This window comes from Mytilus californianus, unplaced genomic scaffold (assembly GCF_021869535.1).
Source record: "Mytilus californianus isolate M0D057914Y unplaced genomic scaffold, xbMytCali1.0.p SCAF_7, whole genome shotgun sequence".
In the NCBI taxonomy this organism is placed as follows: Eukaryota; Metazoa; Mollusca; class Bivalvia; order Mytilida; family Mytilidae; genus Mytilus; species Mytilus californianus.
In genome coordinates, this window is record NW_026262723.1 from 68,640,756 (window position 1) to 68,654,385 (window position 13,630).

A 13,630-nucleotide genomic window follows, 5' to 3' on the forward strand; every position below is an offset into this window, starting at 1 on the left:
GAAAATTTGGACTTAGTAAATAAGTAAATAACGCAATTCAATTCTAGAAGTCAGTTAGGTCTTGTGAGTCTCGTCCTTTTACATAAATATTATCTATAAATTAATGACAATTTGTACTTGGTACTCTAAAGTAGGCAGTACAGGTTTATAAACCTGACATCATACATGTATTGCAATAAGCATTTTGTATGTATTTAATTATGCTTTCTTGTATTGGCTGTCTGGCAGATAAAGACCAGTTATGTTCTCATATATTTTGTGATGGAATGATACTAACTCCTAACGGAAGGGATTGTCCTGGATTTTCATATAATGAAGACATACTCTTTCAATCAGTTTAATTAAGGTCTGGAGCTGGCATGTCAGTAACTGCTAGTAGTCCCTTGTTAATTTGTGCATCATTGTCATTTTGCTAAGTTTCTTTTGTTACCTATTCTGCATGACATTGGACTCGAACTTCTTTTAAACCGAGTTCTACTGTGCGTATTGCTGTGTGTTTGTTTCTTCTACATTGGCTAGACGTATAGGGGGAGGGTTGATATATCACAAATAAAATTGAGAATGGAAATGGGGAATATGTTAAAGAGACAACAACCCGACCCAAAAGCAGATAACACATGTTTAACCCCGCCGCATTTGTGCGCCTGTTCCAAGTCAGGAGTCTCTGGTTTTTGTTAGTCTTGTATGTTTTTAATCGTAAGTTCATTTTTATGTTTTGGAGTTTGAACTAGTACATATTTTGTTTAGGGGCCATCTGTAGCCCGCCTCTGGGTAAGGGATTTTCTCGCTTTGTTGAAGACCTATTGGTGGCCTTCGACTGCTTTGTGCTCTTTTGTCGGGTTACTGTCTCTTTGACACATTCCCCATTTCCATTCTCAATTTTTAAGAATGTTAGGTTCATATGAAAATAAAATCCTTTAATCTTCGTGAAAAATTAAAGAAAACATTTATTGCTTCAGTAGTACCATGTGTTGACAATTGTGATAGATAATGCAAAATGTTTCAATCATTTTACCTTACATTTCATTTCATGGACATGTAGATATGGATGGTCTGTTCTTAAATCTTAAAAATTCAAACAGAACGTATACGCATATCAATAAACTGAACTCAGTGCAAAGAACCTTAAAAGTACACTCAGACAGAGAGCTCAATCCAGTTAAATATTTTGTTATACTGGTCACATGTAACTTGAAATATCACTGTCTGTTACCAAACTGCATTGAGATCCTGAAAAAAATATGCAAATTACTTCTATTATAAGTAGAATACAAAGGAAGAAAAGAATGTTTAAATAAATGTAGAATGTGTCTATGGGCCACAGATGCCCCCGCTTGTAAATATACATGAGTCATCTTCCACATATAGATGCAGGATTCGCGTAGTTTTGACCATTTTGTGATTATAAGCATGTGTTTAAGTTTCATAACATTTGGTTGAGGCAAACTAAGGTTAGAGAACGGAAACAACAGATTAAGCATTTTTTTCTATTTTAAGGCTCCGTGTTGAAGGCCGTACTTTGAACTATAATTGTTTACTTTTTACAAATTGTGACTTGGATGGAGAGTTTTAGCATTGCTACTCGTACCACATCTTCTTACATCTAATAACTCATGAACAGTAAAAGTGACGCCACCTAATATCGAACTTGATCTGTGTTTTGGGGTATTAAGCATTGCGTATAAGGTTTATAACATTTGATGGAGGCAAACTGATGTTAGAGAACGGAAACGAAAAATTCAGCATTTTCTATGTTTATACAGGGGCATGATAACTCATGAACGGTAAAAGTGACGCCACCCAATTTCGAATTTGATTTTGTGTTTTGTGGTAATAAGCATTGTGTATAAGTTTTATTATATTTGGTTGAGGCAAACTAACGTTAGGAGAACGGAACCCATTTATTAGGACGTTCGGGACGGACGGACAAGGGTAACACTTTATGCCCCTTCCGCTACGGCGCCAACGTAGGAGTTCTGACTACTGTGCTGGTGATACCCATGGTTAAACCTCCACCAGCACTGGCATCAACCCACACACAATTTTATTATAAAAATATTCAATCTTAATTTTGATTTCTTTATTTTGGGCAAATGATTATATGCATGCCCTTCACAAGGAGTGTCAAATTTTACAAATATATTCTACATATACATTTTTGTAATATTTTAAAGCTTATTTTAGGTCAACTGATTAAAGCTTACAAACTTAAATTGTTCATCACTTTCTCTTTATATGTCTTTTTACATTCTGTTTTGAACAAAACGATTTGTTACATATACTGCACATGTATTTCTATCAAATCTGACATTATTACAAAGCCAATCAAATAAAATTCAGTCGAACTTGACAATAAATGTTCAATCAAATATATATGCAAGTCGTCAAGTGGCTAGATGCACATATCGTTGGCCAATTGAACGACATGTCCTATTTAGGCGTTTTTAAAACTTCTAGAAATATTGACGGAAATAAGGGATGAGTAGTGGAAAATAAATGAAAACGGAACGACTGATTTAAATAAAAAGGATGTTCGATATACTGTATATTTCGGTTTATTTTAAAAAAAATATACGATGCTTTATTTTTGTCCAGTTTCCTAATCAAAATAATTAAAATTAGAAGATAATTACCTTACAGCTTCATTTTCCGGCGATGCTGAAATGTTTAATGACCCACTTTATCTTTTTATTCGGATACTTGCGGATATCTTCTCAAAGTTCAACGGAAACATTAGAAAAGAACCCGGGTAGAACCAATAAGTTGGGTTGCTTTATCCAAACAACCCGGTTGTTGAACCAGTTACCATGGTTTCGAACCAAAGAACCCGGATAGAACCAAGGTTCAGAACCAAAAGACCCGGATGGAACCAAGGTTTTGAACCAGAGTGCCCGGATAGAACCTAATTGCATTCGGAAATCTCATGTTTTTTTTGTACCTTTAACGTATTTCCCAAATCATTTATTTATTTAGTATATTTATATATAATAAACCTCATATAAATAACCAGGCTTATGATTTAGTACGGCAGACGCGCTTTTCGTCTACATAAGACTTATCTGAGTCACTCTATTCAAACAGTTGGAAGGACAAATAAAATACAATATAGAAGAGCATAAAAAAACGAAAATTCCGAAAAGTTGTGCCAAATACACATATGCCATTCTATGGCTGGGTGTTAGAAATCACGAGTAATTTAATCTTTTATAAACAGTACTTTAACAGAAAATTAGAATATGATATTTCATGTCAACACAAAAGTGCTGACTTCTGGGCTGGTGATACCCTCGGGGAGTTCAATCCCGTTGAGGGACAAAAATTTGTCAGCATAAAAATCTAATTATAGGTTGCAATTCTGTAAATATAGACAATGCAATTTCCCATAGGAACTCCCTTTGCGGCTAAAACTGTGACACTTTTACTATGAAGTTTCGTGAAAAATAATATCCTAGAACGGAAAGTTTATATGCACTACTATTTTATTCAAAGGTCAAAATATAGGGCTGTGCGGCATATTTTCAACATTTATACCCAGCAAACACACAACATTTTAAAAACATTTTTTAAATGTCATATGGACGTCTCTCACAAAATATTTCAATAAGATATCATTTAAACATAAGAAAAATGTTTATTTTATTGTTTTTGAAATGTTTTATTTCTAACATTTAAGTAAAATGTTTTTACAACATTAACAAAATATTATTTGCTAATATCTTTTATTCATGTTCTCAAACATTGTTCTAAAATATCCCGTAGATATTTTATAATATAAAAAAATAATATTTTCTTCAATTGGTATTTTATATTTTAACAACATTTAAAGTAAATATTTTCCAAATATCCAAAAAACATCCTACAAAAAAATGTTTTACAGAAAATATAGTTTTGCTATTTGCATAAAATGTTTTATAATGTAAAATTAAAATGTTTTACATAAAACATCTGAAAAATATCAGCTTAATGTTTTCTATAAAATATTCTGACATACACATTACTTAATAGTCTTACTGATATTTTATTCAACATTTTACGGATATAAAAATAACATTTTATTTAAACTTTATTCAAAACCACACAAACAACGTATTGTGGAATTAGCTCGGTTTTTTTTCAGGATAAGATATAGTACTACATTTCATCAATATCATGACAAGCAAGATACTATGGTTGAAATCCTTAATTGATATCTTGAAGCTCCTTGAAGTCAGATTTTATTCCTTCTTATATTAAAATTCAAAAGAGTCAACATTAAATTAAGCAATAATGTATTAATAAACAATCACCTTTCTTTAATGTTTATTCATTTCGTTCGTGTATATTTTAGAAATTAAGAAATGAAAACTGTAACTGTACGAAGTTCAATTTTTGTATCGTTTATATGCCTGACGGAAAACCGACCTTTTCCGGAATCGACTTTTGTTTTATCACCGGAAATGATTTTTAAATTTGAATTTCGAAACGATGGCAGGATATCAACAAAGAGAGCCAAGAAAATTGTTTGTTACGCGATATATACTCACTTGGTAAGAATGATTAATCTGTTAAGATGAAATTTGTGCATTCATTGTGTGTGTTCAATCATAATCGGAAACAAATTACATCTGTTTGAACTTTCTGGAGGTGCGGATCAATGTTTTGAAAAAAGGGGGGCCCCTGCCCAAGGCAAGCAAACGTTTGGAGTGATACTTGTAAATAGTCTATACATTTATCTTATAAGTAGCTCCATAAGGGGGGTCGGGGCCCCTAAATCCGCCACTGTTCAAGCATCTACGTACAACAATTATGAATTTGTTCTTTAATATAAAAAAAATATCAGGATATGTGGCTTGTGTGTTTGATTGCCAATACACCTTATTGCTATTTGTCCACCATTACTGGCCATGGACATCACAAAAGTTCCCTTAAAAAGTTGCCGTCATATAATAATATTTGACATCACAATTGAAGGTAATACACCTTATTGCTATTTGTCCGCTATTACTGGACATCACACAACTGTCACGAGTTCCCTTAAAATTTTGACGTCATCATAAAAAATATCTGATGCCACAATGGAAAAGTGATAAGGTGTATTATTGTATGACGTATGCTGACGTAAAAAGTTCAAGCGGGACAGATTTCCAAATACTGAAATAGCGATAAGGTGTATGAGACAGCTATCCACCAGAATTTAAATGACTTGGATAAAAGAAATTATAGGTCACTGTACGGCTTTCAAAACTGAGAAAACCAATGCCATATAGTCCACTTTGAAGCCTTGACAAACAAATGTTAAATTTTTCTCAACACAATTGAAACAAAACAACTAACTGCCTACATTAAATACACATTATGAAAAAGAAATTTGACAGACTTAAACCAACAACAACTATTGCAACAAGCATGACTCAATACCTTGTTTCCGAGGCACACAAACAAGTTACAATAACACTAATATAAGCACCATTTGAATATGGAGATTTTTTTTTTCTAGTAAAATCAGTGTATGTATGTATTTGCAAAACAGTAAATTAAATTTCCCTTAACAGCTTAATGAACATTACAAAGACTATGTAAGACGTCAGTACAAGCAAAATAATATAAACTGTTGCTTAAAATTATATTTATTGCTTCATACACACAATGTACATACAATGTATCTTTTATTTTTTAACAGGAGCTAAAAGAAAAGCCACAAAGGACAAGTTCAATATGCAGGTTTACAATTTGGAAGTGGCACAGGTTCTTTGGAATGTCTACAACCTTTCAGGAGAATTTTTTTTTTGAAGTAAGATTTTCATACAGAATTACTGTTATTCCATATTTAATTCAAATATTTAGCATAAACAATGCATTACATTCAAGATTAAGGGCATACAATACAGAAAAGATATCTGGATATTTGAATACTAGTAAATTATTTTTTTTGTGACAAAATAGAAACAAGTTGTTTATTTAAATCAATCTTTTAGTCCAACAGTGTGCTTTCATAAACAACAAATATGCTTTCCTTTGAAGTATTTCAAATACATATATAAACAACTCATTTAAGTGTGTGTTTCTCGGAAGTTAAGTTATATTATTATCATCATTGCGAAAACAATGCGTAACACTTCGATAAGTTATTATGTGCCTACAATGTATAGTATCTTCTAGGACTGTATCATATGCCCTTAGATACAAATGACAAGTTATAAACTATGTCACTCTACAGAGTTTAACACTTAAAAAGGACAATAAGATGTTTAATGACATTATGTAGCAGGGCTTTTAAAGGCCCCTACATGATACAATGCATTTAATGAAAACTAAAAAAAACCAAGAAAAACAACAGCCTGATTTATACAAAACAATAAAAGAAAAAAAATATGATAGACAACAATCAACAAGTATACTATAATGAAATAAGACTCTTGACTGGACACATATCTAGTCTAAAGTTTTTTATATGTTTTTTTTTAATAACTAAATGAAGTTCAGCGTGGCACATTGCTCTCTCTTAACACGGTCAGCCATTTATCGTCCCCTTCCGACAGACTATCATCGTTATTTGTTTCAAAACTTTAAAGGGGAGGTGATGTATATCCTTCAGGCAACGTGAATCGTTCTATAATAAAGGAATGTGCAAGAAGTTTATATACGAATGTAAGATTAATTTTTTTTACAGAAGCATGGCACAGCAAGAAAAAGATATGACACTACAAGACATTCCAAGTGATTTTGAATAAGACAATTGATTGACTTTTTCAATGTATTCTTAAATAAATCAAATAGTTGATGTAAAATGGTGTTTTGTTCTCATCTCTTCAGCCAACTATCAATGATTATTGACTTAAGATGTAACCCTATTAGAAGTGTAGTGTTTTAGTTTAGAAAGAGAAGTTGTATTGAAAAATCTGAATTTGGGACACAAGTTTTAGTCAATGTAACTTGAACTTAAAAATTTGTATAATGTTTGCTTAATGTCCAATGGCATATATGTCATGCATGTTCAGGTTGACATATGCATGATGTGTATAAGATAGGTAATAAAAGTTGAGAGTGAAAAACTAAACATTATACCATTATGGTTGGAATGTGGGCTTTCTTGCACTGTCTGTCGTCTGTCCACCTATATTTGTTGTGTTTTTGTCCAACAAATATTTTCATCACTGTTTTTCCCAAAACTGCTGATAAAGATGAGTTCATATTTAATGAGCTGCTTGATAGTGATGAACTGTGATGTGAGAACATTTTTGTATCTGGCACCTGTTTCCTGTTTGCTTATACATTGTATTTCAAAATGTTGAATATTCTCAAATTTTTCATTACTTTAATTAGTAATGCTGATGAACAGAATGACTTCATATTTGGTAAGTGGCTTGATCATGATGAGTTGTGTCTGCCATTTTGGATGTGTCAAAATTTGTAGATACTTCTTGTTTTTAGAGACTTTGAATTGAATTTCATATGCTTAGCAAAACAACTGATTTATTCTTGTTTGTATATAGAATTAATTTAACTAATGATTTGTTATTTAAATAAGCAGGAAACTCAATCAAAAGTACAGAAATTTTTAGATTGATATGATCTAGATATCAACCAAAAACATCTTCTTAAAACATTTTGAAAACATTTTTTAGGCACAGTCTCACTTGCAAGAAAACATCCAAAAAACATTTTTATAACATTATTTGAGGTTCATGATGTTTTTCAAACGTTCAGAAAATATTTCTAGAAAATATTTTTTAAAAGATTATCAAAATGTTTTATACGCCATTGTTTTTCACATTATCATGATATTTCTTTACAACATTTTAATTATATTTTGCAAATATTTTAGAAAATATATTAGAAAACGTTTTAGCGATATATATTCTACCATACATTTAATGTTTTTCTGACGTTTTTTTGTGATATTTTCATGACATTAGACACAACATTTTAAAAACATTTTAAAGATGTTTTTGTGTTTGCTGGGTATGCCCTGAACTTCTAAGAGTTTAAACTTATACTAAAATTCTATACTACCCTTACCTCCATTTTTGGACCTCCTAAGAATTAAAATTTAGGCGCTACCATGTTTTTCTATACTGGTTACATTCCCAAGTGATGTCTCTATGAAATGAAACACAGAGATCAAAAATGGGAACCAGTACGTTAACAAATTAACATATCTATGAATATTATATATCTCCCCAAAAGAGGCGTGGTTTGAGAAACAGCTGTATTTACAAAGTGCAACCTATACAAACATTTATTCAAATAGAAAACTCTCTAAAAACACTTTTTCTCACAACAATACTTATTTATCAGAATTATAGCCTTAAAGAAATCACTGCATATACTCTAGTTTCCTTTTACAGTACATTTTATACCACTACCCCTGTTTCAATTTTTTAAAGAATTTGAAAACAAGACTTTAATCATTGCCAGCTTACCCTATGTGCATGTTTTCTGACATGAACTGTCTAAAACCTGTTTGAAACTATTCTGATAACAAATTGAAAGCATTTTAAAATACTTTAGATGTAATGTTTAGTAGTTAATCATTCCAACATTCAAGATTATACAAAGTATCCAATCCTGCCTGTGTCTCCAGTCCACATCTTACTGTATGCCTATTTGTCAATGAAAGTTCACAATTTCTGCCTCAAATGGTCAGTTTAGAATTCATGTTACAACAGTATCATCCCTAACCATATATCTAACATAAGTTAGTTAATATATGAACTAGAAGTGTTTAAACAAAGCCATATTTGCAAAAGTTGTATTTAAGAAGATATCAGTCTGGTGCATAAATTCACTAAAAGTTTGATAGAAATGACTGCTTACATCTTATTTTTGCATAACTTCCTAGCACAGTTATTGTTTTCTTTACAAAAGACCTTTAAAATAATAAAATCATAGCATTTAGAAGTTAAATTATCTGTTTTATGACCCAGGGGGAGGCATTTTTCTCTGTTTTTTGCCCCTGTGGCCTCACATTTCCTAAATTTTTTCCCTGTTTCTAGCAATGTGGAATATTTGGTACATATTCAGGATAGAACACACTATTTTAAGTTTTATTGAGGTCTTTTTGTAATTCTAGCTTGTACTTTTTATGCCGCAGTCACAAAAAAGCACATTTAAGTGTTATGGCTTACTTTTGGGTTATCGACAGGACAAAACACCCCACCAAAAATATTTAAGAAGGATATATGAGTTGCAATGACTGCGAAGAGTAAATATAAGCACTTCTAAACAATTTAAATTAAAAATAGGCATATATTATGAATTTATTTTTAATTCAGGGCTTTAAGTAAACAATGCATACTGTAAACTGTGAATTTATGCTGACTCATCATAGTTAAGGCCCAGGATTTTCTCAATCTTCATGAAATATTTATAAAACTTCATAATTGAGTTAAATTCTTCAAAATCTCTGAGATAAACAAGATTTTGTGAAATTGTGTATGTTCTAATTTTTAACCCTATATAGGTTGCAATTCTGTAAATATAGACAATGCAATTTCCCATAGGAACTCCCTTTGCGGCTAAAACTGTGACACTTTTACTATGAAGTTTCGTGAAAAATAATATCCTAGAACGGAAAGTTTATATGCACTACTATTTTATTCAAAGGTCAAAATATAGGGCTGTGCGGCATATTTTCAACATTTATATGCCCTGAACTTCTAAGAGTTTAAACTTATACTAAAATTCTATACTACCCTTACCTCCATTTTTGGACCTCCTAAGAATTAAAATTTAGGCGCTACCATGTTTTTCTATACTGGTTACATTCCCAAGTGATGTCTCTATGAAATGAAACACAGAGATCATAAATGGGAACCAGTACGGTAACAAATTAACATATCTATGAATATTATATATCTCCCCAAAAGAGGCGTGGTTTGAGAAACAGCTGTATTTACAAAGTGCAACCTCTAACACTGTTGGGTTTAATTTTCAGACTTATATATATATATATATATATATCAATGATATTTCATATCAACACAACAGTTTTGACTACTGGATTGGTAATAAAATTTATGAACATGTAGACTGATATTTTCATTACGTGATTACTAAAGCCAAACATGTTATGATGACGTATCTCTCTTTATTGTCATTTGGCAATTTAGTGTGTATCAAAAGGCTTTCGATCACCTGTCAAAATCATATCTTGTAATGCTGATCATTTTTATATGTTTAGTTTCTTTCCACCCATAATTGTTGTTTTAGAGATAAAAGGCAAAACTCAAAAATGAGGGCAATAATTCATATAAGGAGTCGTCCAATGGTTTTGGTCTTACACACATTTTATAGATATTCTATTTCTATTATTTCTGCTGTTTACAGATGTTGTCTTCCAATTATTGTTTTCGAGATAATTGTCAAAAACTCAAAAATTAGCCAAAAATCATTTAAGAACAATGGCTCGTATTAGGAGTCATCCAATGGTTTTGATCATATAACATTTTTTGTAGATCTCCTATTGCTGTTATCTGTTACAGTTTGCGAGATAATTGTGCTAAATTGGAAAAAAAGAAAATAAGTAAAAAATCGTGATTTCAGGGCAATAACTGCTATAAGAATTAATCTAATGTTTCCCGCCATTTGGCATTTTTGTAGCTTTTATATTGCTGATAATATTTGCTGTTTACAGTTTCTATCTTTCTATTATAATTTAAGGGATAAAAGGCCAAAACTTAAAGATTAGTAAAAAAAATCGTCATTGTTGTGTAACAACTCTTATAAGGAATCAAATGGTTTTTGTCATATAATACTTTGAGGTTTCATATCAAGATTCTTGGAAAGTATTCTGAAATACTTCAATTTCGGAGAGTAATATCGTATAGTTTTATTATTTAACTGGGTTGCATGTACATTGTATATATAATCAATAGACATATCTAATTACTTATATTATCACTGGGCAATTTGATTTAACACCCAGTCTTTGATAGAACCATGCAAAAGGCTTATAAGTGGGTCCACATGACATGTCAACCAAATGTAATGAAATTTTGCACATATGTTTTGATAGTCAAGAGAAAAAAATTCTAGCTTTAAAATTTGATTTAAGGCATATTTTAGATTTTGCAGCGCCATCTATTGGAAAGGGCTTAATTTCCCAAAAAATCCACAAAAATGTCAAAATTTTGTTACTCTGAATATGCTAGATATGGTTATGGTTAGCAGATATTTGAGTTGATTTTTATAGCAAGCTTCGTAACATGACAAAATATTTTTGCTTGAGTATAGCTATATTTTGGGTCTGACCGGTCTAAAAAGGGCATTTTGGACATTTTTTGGATACTTCCTAAAAAGGTCAACAAAAAGACAGGAAATCTTGTAAAGTACAATGCATTTTTTAATGTTTTAAATATTTCTATAAAGGTTTACATGTGTGCTACATGGATATACAGATTGATTTTTTTTTATTTTTTTCAGAAATTGCAAATTTTGACATTTTTTAACAGAATCATAGAAAAAAATCACAATCAGTTTTTTGGTCTAAACATTCACTTATGACACCTTGGTATGCTTTGTTTTATATTTTACTTTATGAAAAGAAAAGAAATATCGAAACACTTATAATGTATCAAGAGCAGAATGCTTAATTTGAAGTGTATCAAGAGCAGAATGCTTAATTTGAAGAAAAAATAGATACTTTTTAAAGATTTTAGAAAATGCATTTTTTACTGAATTATCTCCTTTTGTACAATAGAAAATCAATATTTATGGCTTCATTTATTGTAATTGTATTATCTTCATTGTTAGTTTAACTTACATTGTTAAGTATAATAATGGTTTTTACGGAAGTGTATTAGGACCATCCTTTTTTATTTATTTTTTTTCAAATTGTCGACATTAATCTTTGAATTATCAACTTTAATCTTGGAATTATCAGCTTTAATCTTGGAATTATCAACTTTTATCTTGGGATTATCAACTTTAATCTTGGAATTATCATCTTTAATCTTGGAATTATCAGCATTAATCATGGAATTATCAACTTTAATCTTGGAATTTCCAACTTAAATCTTGGAATTATCAACTTTAATCTTGGAATTTCCAATTTAAATCTTGGAATTATCAACATTTAACTTTGAAATTCCAACTTTAATCTTGGAATTATCAACTTTTATCTTAAAAATGACTGATATATTACTTCTAGTCCATAGTTTATTGTGTTTCTCCGTATACTTAATCTAATTATAATTATATTCTCGGCTACATTATTTTAATGGGTATACGTGGATATGCCAAAAATATTGGCCATAATTTTGCGAGATTTTATATTTATGACGCTACTTTTTAATGACATTCTATATTGATATGCATAGTTCTTTCATAATTTTATATTGATTTGGGGTATGTTCTACATATCTTTTATCAATATGTTATGGAAATCTTATATTAATGGCCAATTGTGGTATTTGAATCAATCAGGGACTTTATATTTACATTAAAGTATTGTAAGGTACTGGGGAATGTTATATTGAAACAAATAGGTATTAAATTGTGCGGTGTAATTTATAAGTAAATACTTAATTTGTGGCAAGATTGACAAATATTTCATAATGATTTTTTACAATTGTGGCAGTAATCCACTATACTTATTACTATGATCACAAGTCAAAATTCAAGTTTTTACCAAATATTATCTTTTAAACTTAACCGTTGTGTTCTTACGCATAGTAACTTGGCTCGCAGCGAGCAAGCGTAAAATTTTACATTTGTAATCAAAGATATGGCATTAATTTACTATTTTTTATGGATTTCACAGGCCAAAGTTTCACTTTTTGCCAATAAATTACAGGGGGAGGCATTTCATTAGCCAAAACATAGTTTTACAAGTTAGGTGTGTACATATGTTGGTTCTAGGGTGATATATATCCAGTAAAGCAACTGATTTTATGTGAAAGCTCTGGAATTTGAAATGAGTTTATCACTGTTTACATTTTTTTTGTGTACAAGTGTTACGGCAGGGAATGTATGTAATTACTCATGGGTTACCTTCTTCATGCTATATATCATGTAATTCCCGTATTAAGGATCATTTCTGGTAACCAAATATTCATATTTAAACGTCTGATATGCCTAGTATACATAGGGAAATACTTTAACTGCAATATTGTTTACTGACCGGCGATTTTGCCGTCTGCCATTTTGTGGGGAATGAAACGTTGATTTTATCTCTCTTAATACCAATTCGTCCCCTGGACAATTGATCTAATATTGTATTTTTAATACCACACATTTAATATTTTATGGTTATACCCTGCCGGACACAAATATATTGTAAATATTTAGATGGTTGTAATGAACTATGTTATATGTTATTTACTTTGTATGTTCTTACGCAGATCGTCTGCTAAATCAATGCGCGCGCAGTGGTGTCCGATTGTTTATTTCAAGCTTCTTTATCGATATTTTAGATGCTATAGCTTTGTTTTAATATTTTATGTATAAGGACAATCTTCGGACAACTCAAGGTGATATGTATATTATGTTTTTCATTATCTGAAATTTGTATAGTTCCGGCTACCAGGAAAGGACAAGTAACTATTGGATTAGTATGTCACGTGACACTTATGACTTTTGTATATAAACGCGTGAGCATTCAGTAATGGCAGATAGCCCAAAGTTCTGATGGCGGCAAGTTCAAAAAGTT

The 13,630-nt window shown here is 30.9% G+C and overlaps 2 long non-coding RNA genes across 2 annotated transcripts; one reads left to right on the plus strand and one right to left on the minus strand.

Moving 5' to 3' along the window:
* Positions 1 to 930: 930 nt before the first annotated feature.
* LOC127709982 (uncharacterized) lies at positions 931 to 13,430 on the minus strand. Its single transcript, XR_007985885.1, has 2 exons — positions 12,973 to 13,430; positions 931 to 1,230 (listed from the first exon to the last, which is right to left on the minus strand). It is a non-coding gene; the product is annotated as an uncharacterized LOC127709982 (long non-coding RNA).
* Positions 4,441 to 6,767, plus strand: LOC127709975 (uncharacterized). Its single transcript, XR_007985876.1, has 3 exons — positions 4,441 to 4,526; positions 5,660 to 5,770; positions 6,650 to 6,767. It is a non-coding gene; the product is annotated as an uncharacterized LOC127709975 (long non-coding RNA).
* Positions 13,431 to 13,630: the final 200 nt, after the last annotated feature.